Genomic DNA, 13808 nt, shown 5'->3' on the forward strand with positions numbered 1-13808 from the left:
CACAGAAAAAATTTTAATCCTCCTCCTAGATACTTTGAAATTTCTACGGTCTAGAGTTTCATAGCTTAGTACTAGGTCAGATTGTTTGGTTTTGCTTGCACGTTCTAGTCTATATTTTGTTTAAACATTTGGTCTCTCTATGTAGTTCTGGCTTTCCCAGAACTGCTCTGTAGACCATATTCTCTTAGAACTCCCAGGTATGCCTCTGCCTCTGCCTCTGCCTCTGCCTCTGCCTCTGCCTCTGCCTCTGCCTCTGCCTCTGCCTCTGCCTCTGCCTCTGCCTCTGCCTCTGCCTCTGCCTCTGCCTCTGCCTCCTCTGCCTCTGCCTCTTCTGCCTCCTCTGCCTCCTGTGCCTCTGCTTCCCAAATAGTGGAAATCAAGGAGTGCTTGACCACAAACTTTCATATTCTATCTTAGTCACTGGCAATGGAGGGAAAGTCTGGGTGGAAGTAAAGAATGTGTTTTCTGCTCACCTCAGTCGGTGCCTCTTCAGTTACTGATGTTTCCTTAGGATGTGGTCCCAACACAATCCCCCCTGAAGATCTCCACAAAGGACCTCTATATTGGAACCTCTGTGTCTGCTGCACTCCTGATCCTCCTTGCAGGTGTCCTGGCTGTCCTAAGTGAGTGACTTTATCAAGGTTCCCCATGCCAGGAATGGGTCTGGGTCTCCATGACAAAAAACAAGCAAAAAACCCAAAGAATTTTAACAGAGCAAAATGTTTTTCTCCTGTAGCAGGGTGCAAAGCCAGTTTAAATGCACAGAGTAAGCACACACAGTGGGGCTCCTGCTGGGCCTTGAACTCTAAAGCAGAGAGGTCCCTTGCTTCTGTCTGAGAGCTCACAGCTTGGCCTCACATTCTTGGGACACTGCTGATGTAAAGCAGTGCAGTGACCAGAGAGAATGGTCTCTGATTGTGGATTTTGACTGTAGGAAAATGATGGGTCCATGGCCATTCTTGCCTAATGGTGTATTTCCACATTTCTTTCAAGATGCCACATCCAGTCTCATTCAGCCAATTGAGAGAAGACAGTATGTTTCATGTATATTTTCCTAGACTAAGGAACTATAGCAAGGATTCTCAGCCACTCTTGCTGTTACCCCAAATACCAAGGAGTTTATGTCACATGACTTCTCTGTGTTCCCAAATCCAGGATACATACTGGTGTCCCTTCTGCACCCCAGGGTATGTGTTAGGACCTTCTAAGCACTGATATTATTTCTAACATTTGGGACATGCTCAGTGACCACTGTTACGGTATCTCATAAAGATTCCTGTTTCACACAACGTGTAAAACACGGTTCTTGTCCTAAATACCATTGTTTGTTTCTCTCCTTGAAACAGGGTCTCATATATTCTAGGGTGGCATTGAACTTTTGTAACTGAGGCCAGCATGGGACATCTAAACCCTCTGTCTCTATTCTCTAAGCTCACAGCATACATTTTCAATTGCTGGCCATCTCAAGAAAAAATAGACAATCACATTTTCTATGAAGATTTTTAATGTTGGGCTGGAGAAGCGGTACAGCTCTTAGAAGCATGTACTCCTCTTGCTGAGTACCATTCCAGCTCATGGGTGGTTGACTGATAGCTCTCTGTAGCTACATACTCTAGTACACAAACACATACACATACACACACACACACACACACACACACACACACACACACACACACGAGAGAGAGAGAGAGAGAGAGAGAGAGAGAGAGAGATGAGACAGAGAGACAGAGAGACACACAAAGAGAGACAGAGAGACAGAGACAGAATTTTTTTTTTCTTTTCTTTCTTTCGGAGCTGGGGACCGAACCCAGGGCCTTGTGCTTGCTAGGCAAGCGCACTACCACTGAGCTAAATCCCCAACCCCAGAAGTTTTAAAGAAAGATTAAGTGCTACAGCACAAGAATTTGCTGTACAAGATTGAGATCTGGAATTGCCTGTGTTCTTTACATGTCCCAAGTTGTGTCTGTGAGAGAAAAACATTGGTAATGCATAAAAGGGACTTCTCTCTTAGTTACTAAAAACATCAAGAAGAGGGGAATGAGGTTTAAAAATAAAATAAATAGATAAATAAATAAATAATACAAGTGGAGAGGGAAAGATTCAATTTAGAAATACTTCATGATTCTGTTTTCTCTCTTTTATTGCAACTTAAAGCATTATTTTTCTCACCTTCCACAAAGGGGCTTAAGTCATGGGAGCTGCAGGTTTAATTTCTCTGGCAGATAAACAGAAAGGAGTCTAGAGGTGCCCATGCTTTCTTTTTTTTTTTTTTTTTTGTTTCTTTTTTCTTTTTTTCGGAGCTGGGGACCGAACCCAGGGCCTTGCACTTCCTAGGCAAGCGCTCTACCACTGAGCTAAATCCCCAGCCCCGTGCCCATGCTTTCTAACGGCTCCTGAAACATGATACATTGTAATGCGGTCGACCTTAGGGTAAGAACGTGTGTTTCCGGTCAGGAGAGGCTACCGTGCTGAGTATGGACCAGGCAGCGTCTGGGAAGATAATGGGGCACGGGGTTGAGCTCGTTAATGCTACTTCCACTGCACTTCTGCCTGGATGCTCCGCGTTCCTAGACTCACCCGCTGAGCTCTGAAGTAGGAGCTAGAAGGAGGCAAAGCAGAATGGAAGGAAAGATGAGGGAGTGAACCTCCGGTCTCGGCCTTAGAGAAGCCCGATTGCAGGTGGACAGTGTTTGGGGCTATCGCTGGTTACATGTAGAGTTCTAAGTTTCTAACTGTCTCCCAGCCATGTTTATATTTAAATGTATTTCAGACAGCAAAGCATTTTCTCATAGTGAATCAGTTTGTCACAATCAATTAAACACTTGATTTTGCTAAGAGTTAACAAAGGCTTTGGTATTGATATCTTCATTGCCTTCATTCATATCTTGATTGTTCACAAGTCATGGTTTTCAAGGGAGTATTAACTTCTACATGAGATTTCTGCCTCCTGAGTTCTGGTGCCCCTGGTTGTCCTCCTGTCTCCATATGCCCTCCATGGCACGCACGCACACGCACACACACACACAGTCACACTCTTCACATGCACTTATGCATGCAAATAACATAGAAGATGATATAAAACCTTAAAAACTATAGTTAAACCAGGTAGACAAGTTCAATATTTAAATGTCAATTTGTGGATGCACATAGTGATTTACTTAAAGCACCACTTGTAATGTCAGTTTGCCAAGCATGGTTTCACTTGTTACTTGCAACAGAATAGTCTGGAGAAATAGCTGAAACAATGGGTTGTTGCCCTTGGCAACCTGCTGACTGGCATATATGTTTCTGTAAAATTTTGCTTGCTTGCTTTCCCCATATTTATTATTTTATAATTATTCTTTAAATGTCTGTTTTCTACCGAGAAAGAGAAATGGTGTGCATTTGCATAGGAGAGGTTCTGGGGAGATTCTGGGAGGAGTTGGGGGAAGGGAAACTAATCAGAAATAGGTTGTATGGAAAAGAGTATTTACAACAAAAGCAAAGGAGAAAGCAAACATGAGAATACCAAGGGCAGCCACATCATGGAAGCCTTTCCTGAGCCACACTGGCTTTGGTTCACTAGTGCTAGCTCCTGTCTTCCCCTTTCATTGGTGTCTGAGTTTTTGGTGTCTGAGTTTTTATTTGAGCAAGATTCCTACAACAGTAAGACATGGATAATTGACTATAATTTTAAAATGAAATGATGGTCACATAATATTTGGTAAAACCTGTGGATATCCAAAATTATTTTCAAGACAGGGAACATTTTTGTGAAACAGAAGACACAGAGGTTTGTGTGGTCACCCTTGGATGGAGGAGAAAGAGACCCAGAAAATAGATCTGCCTTGACCCAGATCACCATGGCAAATGCTAACACATGGTGCCTTTCCCTCACCCAAGTATGACCAAAAAAGGCTTGGTTGGCAAGGCAATGTGGTACACACCTTTAATCCCAGCCTCTGGAATGCAATGTCAACAGTCAACTCTGAGTTACATCCCTAGCTATAAATCTGAAACCAAAAGTACATACACATTAGACCCCCACAACAAACTTGCACAACCCAGAGGTTCACAGTCTCGCCTGTACCTGGGGAGATTGGTGTAAAAGGAGAAACTTCAGACTGTGACTCCAGAGATGATAATGGTCCTGTTTTGAAGGTGGGGCCTGAGCACTGATTGACATGACACTCTCCATGGGATGCTAACGATCAATCAGGGCTTTGAACCTCTGGTCTAGGCCTTTCTTCCCTTTGTGTAGACAGTGTCCTTGAGTTTAAAACATGTGGAAGCCACGCTGCTGACCTTTACATGTGAGAACTATTAATCCATGTCTTCCCATCCCACCCCAAGGCCTGTAGCTGGGAAAGTCAGACGTGAGAATCCCCTGTTCCTATGACATCATCACTCACAGGAGATGCTGGTTGACAATGAAGACATGGAAAGGTCTACTCACCTGGTTTAATGATGCTTAATTTCAATTCTAATCTTTTATCATTCATTGGGCCAGGGAATTGTATCCTGCAGGTCCCATGGTTGGATCGAATCACATTCTCTATGACCAAGGACATGTCTCCTTGTAGACATTCTCCTTACCTGGTATCTGCTGGATTTCTAATCTAGCACATTTCTTTTATTAGTGCTGAGCACCTATTAGCATTCTATGACCAAGGACAGGGTCCTCTACCTGAACACACAGGTAAACTGAGGCTGCATGTAGAGGGGGCAATGGATCATTCAGCAGACTGTTTTCTGAGGGAACAAAGCTTCATTCACTCTGGCAGGGAAGGACTTCCTGAGGCTAGCAAGAAACTCTTAGAGACCAGTGAGAAAAGGCATCATGTGTGTGTACAGGTACGAGCGACAACAACAGCAACAGAGAGAGAGAGAGAGAGAGAGAGAGAGAGAGAGAGAGAGAGAGAGAGAAGAGAGAGAGATTTGGTGATCAACAACTTCACACATGCACATACATACATACATACATACGTACATACGTACATACATACATATACAATACACACATATATTCACACACATTCACACATTCATTAGGTGAGTGGGTAGATGGAGCAGAGTTCCACAACTTTAATTTTTTCCCACAGTTTATACATTGCAGCACAATCTTTTGAGCAGTACAAAAATCGCAATGAGATTACATTCTGTTTTTCATTAAGTGATCAGTCACAATGATTTTAGGTGTAGAAAAACATGTTCTTGAATACCATCACATAAATCAACATTGTGTAATATAAGTAAAAAATTATTCTGAGGAACCCACATACATTTTTAACTAAGCAACTTGTTAAAGATTAACAAAATGTAAGTAATGTTTTTTAGAGTCAGATTCTCTTATGGGCAGGCCGCAATTTGTGGGTACAAGGAAAGGATCAATTCTTTTATTATTTACTGCAAAAAGTAATCTAATAAAGTTTTTTAAGAGAATTATAAATCTAAAGTTTTATATAAAAACAGTCATTTCTATTTTATATCCTTGGGGTGCAATTTTTTATTAAATCATATCAGGAAGCTAAGGGCAAAAAATGGGCTTAAAAATTAGTCATCAGCTCGATCAGCAGCCCAGCTTTAGCAAGAATGGAGTGTCAGCTAGTACTAGTCTGGCTGCCATTGTTCTTGTTCCCTGACCTCAAAAAAAAAAAAAAAAAATCCCTAGCTCAGCTATTAAGAGTGTGCCTTTCAGAACTTGACATTGTTTCCTTAAATTTTCAAAGTCGATGCCACCAGCAAAAACACCTTAACCTAACTGCACGTACAAAATGCATCTCTAGATTCTTTCTAAGGGTGGTGGTCATGGCTAACAATCTACATCTCTGAGTTCTTTCCGAGGGTGGAGGTTGAAACATTGCTCTGCTCCAGCACCAATACTTGAAAAAGATCAATCACTATTACTGGGAGTGCTGATGACCCTGCCTAGAGAGGGGCTGGGGCCCCCATAGTTTTCTTACAACTCAAAGATTAGGAGAGATGTGGTGACTGCAAAGGCACAGGAAGAGCGATGCTCCATTGCAGCAGGAAGTCCTCAGGACATGTAGTGCTCTGGGCCCTGCCTCTCTGAGCCTCACCCACAGTTTGTGCTAATGGGTCACATTCCACAAGTTCTAACGCTGTTTTATTGTTCATCTTGCACAACACCTGAATGATGAAACCATTTCTCAAAAAAAAAACAAAAAAACAAAAAAAAAAAAACAAATGGTCAGAAATGAGGATTTAAACCCACAGTCCATCTACTAAGGAGTCTGTGTTAGAACTTCATTCATTTAAGGACACCATGGGCAATCTACACTCATTCCCTAAAATGTGTGCTCCCATTGGATAGAGGTGAAACATAAGAAGTTGCATGCCCCTCACTTAGCATGTGTTGTGTTGTGGTGTGTTTTGTGTGTTGTCTGGTCTTGATCTCCACTTTTAGAATCACAGCTATTGGAGAGAATTATAAACAATTCTTTGAGGGTAAAAGCCTGGGCTAATGTAATAAACACCTAGAGAAATGGACACTGTTGAACAGAAAAATGGTCCACCTATCTGGGCTAGCTGTCTGTTCCTCAGCAAAGGAAAGGTCACTTAATTCATTTTCTCTCTTCTTCCTCTTCTCCTCTTCTTCTCTTTCTCTTCTACACCAGCGAATAAAACTTCCTGAAAAAATACAAAACTAAGTAACTTGCATATTTGAAATTCCTCGTTATATTGAAATTTAAAATGAAGTCCTTTGCAATAACACAATCTGTATAATAACACATCCAACCCACATGAAAGTTATAAGCAAACATGGCTCTTCTCTAAACATTTCTCATTGCCCAGCTCCCCCTCCTAGAGTCCAATATTAAAAGATGTCCAGAAACTGTTGATCCCTGGCAATGCTTGCCCACATGATTGTTCTCTTTGATGTTCTCTCTAGCATTGTGGTTACCAGCAGCTTATATGAGGTTGTTCAGTTAGGCTCACTGCTTATATCATGGATATATCAAGCAAATATACTTAACTGGTTCCCCATGGTTGGATATTTAGGTTGCTAAAAATCATGCTATTACACATAACATTACTGTGACCATCGTTTTATCTCTTTCTTGCCCTCTGTGAAACAGTTCTTCAACTGAAAAGGTCAAGGCCTGTACTGAAGCTTAGCAGCAGCAGCAGCAGCAGCAGCAGCAGCAGCAGCAGCAGCAGCAGCAGCAGCAGCAGCAGCAGCAGCAGAAGCAGCAGGACATAGGTAAAGGAAAAACGTGATACATGGTAAGGAAAATCAAAGGCCAGCTCTGTGTAGGCACAGCCTTAGCTCTCCAGTTACACTGTTACCTCCCCTGATGCCTGTCTATCTTGGAGGTCAGGAGGGAGGTGGAAACAGGAATATTGAAAGGTTGAGGGGTTCAGAGCTAAACAAAGAATTCACGGCTGAAGAATATAGAATGGCTGAGAAGCACCTAAAGAAATGTTCAGCATCCTTAGTCATCAGGGAAATGCAAATCAAAACAACCCTGAGATTTCACCTCACTCCAGTGAGAATGGCTAAGATCAAAAACTCAGGTGACAGCAGATGCTGGTGAGGATGCGGAGAAAGAGGGACACTCCTCCATTGTTGGTGGGATTGCAGACTGGTAAAACCATTCTGGAAATCACTCTGGAGGTTCCTCAGAAAATTGGACATTGAACTGCCTGAGGATCCAGCTATACCTCTCTTGGGCATATACCCAAAAGATGCCTCAACATATAAAAGAGACACGTGCTCGCTCCACTATGTTCATCGCAGCCCTATTTATAATAGCCAGAAGCTGGAAAGAACCCAGATGCCCTTCAACAGAGGAATGGATACAGAAAATGTGGTACATCTACACAATGGAATATTACTCAGCTATCAAAAACAACGAGTTTATGAAATTCGTAGGCAAATGGTTGGAACTGGAAAATATCATCCTGAGTGAGCTAACCCAATCACAGAAAGACATACATGGTATGCACTCATTGATAAGTGGCTATTAGCCCAAATGCTTGAATTACCCTAGATCCCTAGAACAAACGAAACTCAAGACGGATGATCAAAATGTGAATGCTTCACTCCTTCTTTAAAAGGGGAACAAGAATACCCTTGACAGGGAAGAGAGAGGCAAAGATTAAAACAGAGACTGAAGGAACACCCATTCAGAGCCTGCCCCACATGTGGCCCATACATATACAGCCACCCAATTAGACAAGATGGATGAAGCAAAGAAGTGCAGACCGACAGGAGCCGGATGTAGATCGCTCCTGAGAGACACAGTCATAATACAGCAAATACATAGGTGAATGCCAGCAGCAAACCACTGAACTGAGAATAGGTCCCCCGTTGAAGGAATCAGAGAAAGAACTGAAAGAACTGAAGGGACTCGAGACCCGATATGAACAACAATGCCAACCAACCAGAGCTTCCAGGGACTAAGCCACTACCCAAAGACTATACATGGACTGACCCTGGACTCTGACCTCATAGGTAGCAATGAATAGCCTAGTAAGGGCACCAGTGGAAGGGGACTGCCAAGGCTGGACCCCCAGTGTATGGGATTGTTTGGGGGAGGGTGGTAATGGGGGGAGGATGGGGAGGGGAACACCCACATAGAATGGGAAGGGGAGGAGTTAGGGGGATGTTGGCCTGGAAACCAGGAAAGGGAATAACATTTGAAATGTAAATAAGGGGGTTGGGGATTTAGCTCAGTGGTAGAGCACTTGCCTAGCAAGCGCAAGGCCCTGGGTTCGGTCCCCAGCTCCGGGAAAAAAAAAAAAAAAGAAAAAAAAAAGGAAAAAATTGAAATGTAAATAAGAAATACCCAATTTAATAAAGATGAAAACAAAAGTTGAATTCAGAAGAGCTATATAAGCAAGATCATGAGCAATGAGACTCCCTACCCACCCAAACAAACAAATAAAGTGTGTTGGATCACACCTGCAGTCTTAGCACTCAGGAGGCTGAAGCAGGAGGATTACCATGAGTTCCAACTCAACCTGGGCTGTGTAGTTTGAGGCTGGCTTGAGATAACTGTAGGGCCTCTAGGTCAGTTGGTTGGAAGTTAGGTTTGTGACACGGCTGTCAGCTCCTATATATTGGGGACCTGGTTCTTCATATACAGAACCCTGGGGAGAATTGTGCATTGTTTCTTTGGACATAAAGTGACAGGCAAATGGAAATTGACATTCAGGAAAATGGACGTTGTTGCCAATGATAACAGTCCATTGATCTGGGATCTGAGCTAGTTTTCTGTTAATTAGCCAAGGAAGGGGTGACTGAACCACCCCCAATAAAGTGAACAATCACAACAAAAGCAACAACAATAAAAAAAACTTGACAAATTAGAAGTGTGTACATTTGAAAGTACTCAGGGTACTTTTTAAATGTTTAACACAAATTCCTTTCAGTGCATTTGTATTTAGAAATCTAAACAGGAAAGCAGTCAAGTCGTATAAAACATGTTAAAATCATGACTCCCTTTTCAAACTCTTCTCATTCCATTCTGCCCACTGTGAGTCAAAACATTAATGAATTGTCACACATTGCTGTTCCCTGACACTGTGTGCACACACAGAAGCCTACTATGTGCATGAATCTGTGCCTTGACTTTCCCAGTAGCACTGTGACTTCCAACATTCTATATCAGGATGATTAATTAGGCTCATGTCTTATAGCATGGATACATCACATTTCCTTGCCTACTTTCCCACTGGTCGTCACTTAGAGGGTTGTCAAATATGTGCAGTTACAAACCACATTGCTATGACCATCCCTGTGTCTCCTCCCTGCCATCTGTGACATACCCATGTCATGACTGCTCAGCTGTGCACTGAACTTGCACATAAAACTCTTCAGTCAAAAGATAAAAGTGACTGGGCAGCGCTGGGAAGACCGTTTTTATATGTTGGTTCTTGTTTCCATATGTTGGTTCTGCAATAGATTTCTACATCAGCACCCTCTGCTGGGCTGGAACAATTCCCTTATGCTAAATTCACCCTAGATCCTAGCCAAACTCTCTGGAGAAGGTGTTGACTGAGCTGTGGTAGCGGAAGGCTCCAGTGGTCATGGTGAAGGGCTTTGAGGCCTGTCTACTCCAGGACGGTGAAGGTCTGTGTAGTTTTCACTGTTCCTTCCAACAGTGACACCAACCACTCTCCTCGGGCTAAAAAATTCCTGCCACAAATTCAGTATCCTCATCATCCTTCTGGGAAAGTCTTCAAAGTCTGACATTTCACACTGTTCTTGCTGCTTCTTTCAAGTCAAGGTGTCACAAGGACACTCTGGGCAGGGCAGCCAGCCTGAAGCTAATTGCTTGACAGTAAGTAGTCTTGGAATTTCTTGTTGGATTGTTCATTTCCTTGTTGCTACTCAACTTTTTCTCCTGAAGTTATTTGAATCTGCCGCAAAATTACATGTCCTTGGAATTGATCAAACCAAAGAAACCAGCATCATACTGTGAACCAATCCATGCTCTTTAATGGGAGTCTGAGATTCATTCCTGTAGTTGAATATTTAGTTGGGTGTGGTTACACACAAGTGAAATTCAGTTCTGGGCAGGAAGGTTGTTAATATGATTTCAGCACGGGGTACAAAGCAAGACCCTGTCTCAACAGAATCAAAACATCAGTCTAGGAATATTGGTGAGTAGTATACATAAATAAATAAACTAAGTAAATAAATGTTGTATAAAGATTATGTTAATCTATACTGAAATATTAACAACTAAATATAAAAATACAGTATAAAGGACAAACATGAAACCCTGTGCTGCAGAACTACAGCTAAGGGAGACTCTAAGACCAGCCTCAGACACAGAGAGACTTGAGCTTCCTGGGTTACATGAAACCTCACCTCCAAGTGAATACACACCAGCCAAGCAAGTTTAAAGCTGGGATTTCCTCATTCTCTTTCTCATTTCCCACTCTGCCCTCCCCAGGAGTCATCTGTGGAATGGCTTTGTGCTTCTAGAACAGCACTATCCAGTGCTAGTACAATGAGAGCTATATAAGCAGTTTTAATTTTCTTTTTCTTTTCTTGGATTTTTTTAAAATTTACGTTTCAGATATTATCCCGGTTTCCTGTCCATAACCCCCTATCCCATCCCCCCTCCCCCTTCTTCTATGAAAAATATGGAAGGCTTCATGAATTTGCGTGTCATCCTTGCGCTGAGGCCACTCTAATCTTCTCTGTATCGTTCCAATTTTAGTATATGTGTCACTGAAGCGAGCACTTCATTGTCTACTATCAATATTGAAAAGAAAAAGGTGACAGGGCCTGAGAGATGGCTCAGCAGTTAGACATAGTTGCTGCTCAATGATGAGGGCCAGACTGAGCTTCCCAGCACCCACATAGAAGACACCACCCAAGAAAACCCAAATCCAGCCCTGAATCGAGGGGAGGATGCAGGGGAATTGCTGTGGTTTCATGGCTTCCAGTTTCCTGAAAAAAAGAAGCTAAGGTCCAGGTTCAGGGAGAGATCCTGACTCTAAGAGAAATAGAAGAGAACTCTGGACATCCTCCTCTGGCCTGCATGTACGTGACCCACACCAGCACAAACACACACTTACATATGCACACAGAAATGAAAATAAGAAAAAATGAAAAGCTCCACTTAACATGTGTTAGTATACTGCTGAGTCTTCTCAAATACTCAAATGATACATCAATATAAGGGCCAAAGCCAAAGATATGGCTCTGTGGCTAGGTAGAGTACTTCCTGCCCTTCTAGAGGACCTAGGTCAGGTTCTTAGCACCCACAAGAGCTCATATCATGGATCTCTAGTTCCAGAAGATCCAAGGCCCTCTTTGGGTGTCTGTAGGCTCATCCATTATATATGAACACGCACACACACGCACACACACGCACACACACACACACACACACACACTCATTTGTGTGACCGACTACTCATTCCCAGAGTAGTGATTTGCAAAATACAACATATATTTTGTACAGGAGCTCCTGGAAGTGACAGTTCATTGCCTAGAGATTCTGGGACATCTTAATTTGTATGGAGACGTTTTTTCCTAAGATGATTATAAGGGGCTATAGCTCACTTTTAGAGTACTTGGCAGGCATACATGAAGTCCTGGGTTGAATCCTCAGTGCAGAGGAACCCCAGGTTATGGTACCCTTGAACCTAGCACAAATACAGAGAGGAGGGCCAGAAGTTCAAGGGCTGCTCCACTATAAAAGAGTTTAAGGTCAGTCTGCACTTCAGACTGAGACCCTGTCTCAAAATGAAACAGGATACTCAAACAACCATGACAACATCCCATGTCAAAATCGAGATGATTCTCTTGACTCCATTGGGAAAGCCTAATGTTAGTAAATCTTCTAGTCCCCTCTATCTTCCCCCCAATAGATGTAGAGACAGCATTTTCATATTCAATGAGATGAGCTGGGCTGAGGTGGTGCAAGTCTTTAATCCCTGCACAGGGGGTGTGTGTGGGGGAGTGAGGAATCTGGGGGGGGGGGCAGGAGGATCTCTGAGTCTGAGATCAGCCTGATCTACACAGAGAGTTGCAGGACAGCCAGAGCTACACAGACTGTCTCAAAACAAAACAAAACAAGTCACACTCAATGAGATGACGATGAACAAGCAGAAGCCTTTGCTCAAATCTCTGTCCTCAGTATTTTAGACAGTGTACAAGGTTGGTTGGTTTGTTTCTTTCTTTATTCGGATTGCGAGGGTGAGGATACCCTCCAAACTCACATTTCCTTCTGGAAACCCTCTTACTTGAACAGCATAGCACCCTCTAGTTGCCAGTCGGGAAAGTAGCCACATTGTTCTCTGTCTTACACAACACCCAGACTCCGGGAGCCTCTGTGGACAATTTAGTAGTAACTGAAATGTGCACTGGGGTTTAGAGATGCTTGAGTTTAGCTTTTTGAAAGATCTCATATTACCACGCACTCTTCACCAGCCTAGAACTCTCTCACTGCTGCTGCTGCCAGACAACACAGAGATCTGCTTGTTTCTGCTCCCCAGCAAATTAAATGTAGGATTAAAGGGCTGGAGAGATGGCTCAATGGTTAAGCACACTGACTGCTCTTCCAGAGGTCCTGAGTTCAAATCCCAGCAACCACATGGTGGCTCACAACCATCTGTAAAGAGATCCGATGCCCTCTTCTGGTGTATCTGAAGACAGCTACAGTGTATAAATCTTAAAAAAAAAAATGTAGGATTAAAGATGTACACCCCACCTCAGGTTCTCCTCAAACTTTTGGAAGCTGTGAACTACATTATTTCTTTCAACTCCTCCATTCTAAGTATGGGCCGCTAGTAAACATTGATTAGAAAGATGTTAGTTGATGGCATCCAGGAAGTATAACAAGAGCTCTTGCTCCAGGAACTCCTGGTTTCTAAATGTATGCTCCTTCCTGGAGTGCAGTTAATTCTCCTGAAAATCTAGACGGTTGGTCCAGGTGTCAAAGTTTCTTCACTCTCCAGCCATCTCAAAAGCCAATGTGGTCCCCAGGCCTGGAGTCACACCTCAAGTGAGGAATTTTGCAGCTTGGGGACAAAGCCCAAGGCACACAGAGGGGTGCTCCCACTTACTTAGGCTCTCCTGTAGCCTGTTTATATCAGTGAGCAGATGCTATCTAGTGGATGGATTGAAGAACAGGAGAGACTCAATTTTCGAACAACTCAAGTGAAGGTGTGGCCATAGATAAGGATGAAATTCTGGAGAGCTGAGTCTTTATCCATCAGCAGCGCTGGAAGAATCCAGCAGCAGAGGATTAGGAGAGACTACCAAGAAGCAGTGCTCTCTCCTAACTGGTATGTACCGTCTTCTGCAGGCTCCTGCTGGAGAGAGGCAATGAGGATAG

At 43.0% G+C, this 13808-nt stretch overlaps 1 non-coding gene across 1 annotated transcript; it reads right to left on the minus strand.

The window, feature by feature from the left end:
- Window positions 1–11097: 11097 nt before the first annotated feature.
- On the minus strand, window positions 11098–11204 carry LOC120095353 (U6 spliceosomal RNA). The gene has a single exon (XR_005490833.1). It is a non-coding gene; the product is annotated as a U6 spliceosomal RNA (small nuclear RNA).
- Window positions 11205–13808: the final 2604 nt, after the last annotated feature.

Source organism: Rattus norvegicus, chromosome 10 (assembly GCF_036323735.1).
Source record: "Rattus norvegicus strain BN/NHsdMcwi chromosome 10, GRCr8, whole genome shotgun sequence".
Classification (NCBI taxonomy): domain Eukaryota; kingdom Metazoa; phylum Chordata; class Mammalia; order Rodentia; family Muridae; genus Rattus; species Rattus norvegicus.